Source organism: Ruditapes philippinarum, unplaced genomic scaffold (assembly GCF_026571515.1).
Source record: "Ruditapes philippinarum isolate M1 unplaced genomic scaffold, ASM2657151v2 ctg253_1_1_1_1, whole genome shotgun sequence".
NCBI lineage: Eukaryota > Metazoa > Mollusca > Bivalvia > Venerida > Veneridae > Ruditapes > Ruditapes philippinarum.
The window spans coordinates 54,074-57,757 of record NW_026860756.1 but is presented as its reverse complement, the minus strand read 5'-3'; positions in this window follow the sequence as shown (position 1 = coordinate 57,757).

Below are 3,684 nucleotides of genomic sequence, written 5' to 3'. Positions count from 1 at the left end.
AAACAGTTCAAGAATATAATTGCTTCTTACAAAATTAAACGAATATTCTTATATTAGATAGTATACAAAAAGAGTACATGTAAATAGCTCGGGTAATCTGATGAAGAAAATTTCCGCATGCATAATTTAAATGATAAGGTCATCCCTAGTAATAAAATTGATTCCTTAAACATCAACAAAAATATCAATCAATAATGGTCTTTTTGTCTTTAGAACATTAAACTTTGTGCTTAGAACATCATGATAACTATTACAAAAAAAAATCATGAGGTCTTTTTCTGTACCATTTATTTATACGAAAGGCCGAAAAGTTTTGGGACGTGGCAATGCGCCATTGATAGATGTAAAAATACAAGAAACATGGCAATGCCATGAAACCAGGTTTTCAATAATCATCATTGTAGATAAATATGTTGTATTTGAAATACAAATACAAGCAAAAAACAATGTAACTATGTGCAATGTAAAACATGAATAATGTAGGAGGAATTGCGCACAGAAGAAGTGTTCACTATATATATTCTGTATAAGGAAAAAAAACAAAGGGCCATAATTAGGTAAAAAATTATCCAATCACAAAACCCCGACAATATGTGCTAGGGCACTTGATGACAAAGCTTCTGTGAAAGTTTGAACAAAATCCGTTGAGAAATTAGGAAGAGTTCAGCACAGAAGAATTTGTTCAATTCTGTATAAGGAAAAAAAAACAAAAGGGCCATAATAAGGTCAAACATTATCCAATCTCAAAACCCTGACAATATGCGCCAGGGCACTTGATGACAAAGCTTCTGTGAAAGTTTGGTCAAAATCCGTTGAGAAATGTAGGATAAGTTGCGCACTGTAGAAATTGTTCACTATATATTCTTATAATGAAAAAAAACAAAGGGCCATAATTAGGTCAAATATATACCAATTGCAAAACCCTGACAATATGTGTCAGGGCACTTGATGACAAAGCTTCTGTGAAAGTTTGGTCAAAATCCGTTGAGAAATGTAGGAGGAGTTGTGCACAGAAGAAATTGTTCACTATATATATTCTATATAATGAAAAAATAAAATCATGTAAACAGGATTTTCAATGTTAATGTCACTGTGACCTTGACCTTGGAGCCAGCCATGCGGAACATGCGTTCTGCACGTCATCTTGATGTGGTAAACATTTGTCTGAAGTTTCATCAAAATTCTTCAAAGGGTTGAAGAGTTACAGAGCGGACAGGATTTTCAATGTTAATGTCACTGTGACCTTGACCTTGGAGCCAGCCATGCGGAACATGCGTTCTGCACGTCATCTTGATGTGGTAAACATTTGTCTGAAGTTTCATCAAAATTCTTCAAAGGGTTGAAGAGTTACAGAGCGGACAGGATTTTCAATGTTAATGTCACTGTGACCTTGACCTTGGAGCCAGCCATGCGGAACATGCGTTCTGCACGTCATCTTGATGTGGTAAACATTTGTCTGAAGTTTCATCAAAATTCTTCAAAGGGTTGAAGAGTTACAGAGCGGACACAATTTCGTTTGACGCCCGCCCATCCGCCCATCCGCCCATCCGCCCGCCATACCCCAATCTAATAACCAGGATTTTCAAAATTGAAAACCTGGTTAATAAATACATTGTATATAATGTTCTGGAAAAATACACAGTTAAAATAAATATAATCAACAAAGTTACTGCACATGTCTTGACTATATGAATAACAAGCCAACAAACCAAGCAACTAAACGACATAACAAACAAAGCCTACTACGGGAGAAAATCAAAGTATATGTATTTAATATGAAATACGTATTTAATATGAAGCCAAATACTTATTCAGCTTTGTAATCTAGCCAAAACTTTCATAAAAATAAATAACATTTTAAAATACACGTATCAGCAATTCTTATGTATCATATGGCACATAAATATGGAATAACTTGCACAAAAATGTGATAAGTTTATAACAAATGAACAAATTAAAAAATAAGCTAATTGTATTTGTAAATATTACTATATAAAACGATCTAAATGAAGTTTTGTGTCACTGTATTTGTCTACAGTATATATGTTATGAACAAGGCACCACACTTAAAGCATATAAGCTATCACACTATGTTTATATCTTGTTGTCTAACACATGCAGAAAATACATCTATACACCCTTATTTTAACCACTTCAATATATTGCTTTTAAAACAGTTCTCCTTTAAAAGACGTATAGCCTGTTCAAAAACGAAATCTCTCTTTTGTCACTTTGTATTGTATCAAGTCATACCGGTAGTTAGGGTCATTTTCCGACTTTCAAATTATACTGGTAAAATAGTTCCCCACATTGCACACCCATATACATTATTTCAGGTACAACCAAGCATCAATGTAGATTGCTATTCTGCATTCGGTAGGTAAATAAATTTATCCTACAAATGTATATTATTTGATATCAAAAGATATTATAATAAAGAAGATATTATAAACAAATAAATGCAAGTTATCATTTACTTAGAAAATGTGAATTTAAAAGATATGTCATATTTGAACAGACTATACATACTAAATTTCTGTAACGTATTTCATGAAAATGGTTGAAAACGACGAGCCATATTTTCAGCTCGATTACATTTTCAAAGACGAATTCCATGGTGATATTTTGTTAGAAATTAAACAAGAGGGCCATGATGGCCCTGAGGTCGCTCACCTGTATATAGGCCCCCCACCCCCAGGCCAATTTTTACCCAAGGGCTTTTATTTGTTTATTTGAACAGACTTGATAGACACCCATAAGAAGATGTTTCATGCTAAACATCTAAGTTCTAGCTCATTGGGTTTTTTAAAAGAAGATTTTTAAAGTTTTTACTATACACATATAGTTAAAAACAATGACACCCCTGGGGCAGGGCCAGTTTTGACCCCCTGGCTTTTATTTGAACAAACTTTGTAGATATTTACTTAAAGATGTGTCATGCTTAATATCTAAACTCTAGCTATTTGGGTTTTTTCAAAGAAGATTTTTTGCTATACACATATAAGGAAAATCAATGACCCCCCGGGCGGGGCCAGTTTTGACCCCAGGGCTTTTATTTGAACATACTTGGTAGACACCCATTAGAACATGTTTCATGCTAAATATCTTAGCTCTAGCTCTTTGAGTTCTTTAAAAGAAGATTTTTTAAGTTTTTGGGGCGGGGCCAATTTTGACCCCAGGGCTTTTATTTGAACAAACTTGGTAGACACTCATTAGAAGATGTTTCATGCTAAATATCTTAGCTCTAGCTCTTTGGGTTCTTTAAAAGAAGATTTTTTAAGTTTTTACTATATGAATATAGGGAAAATCTATGACCCCCTGGGGCGGGGTCAATTTTGACCCCAGGGCTTTTATTTGAACAAACTTGGTAGACACTCACTAGAAGACGTTTCATGCCAAATATCTAAGCTCTAGCTCTTATGGTTCTTTAAAAGAAGATTTTTTAAGTTTTTACTATATGCATATAGGGAAAATCAATGACCCCCCGGGGCGGGGCCAATTTTGACCCCAGGGCTTTAATTTGAACAAACTTGGTAGACACTCACTAGAAGATGTTTCATGCTTAATATCTTAGCTCTAGCTCTTTGGGTTCTTTAAAAGAAGATTTTTTACTATATGCATATAGGGAAAATCAATGACCCCCTGGGGCGGGGCCAATTTTGACCCCAGGGCTTTTATTTGAAC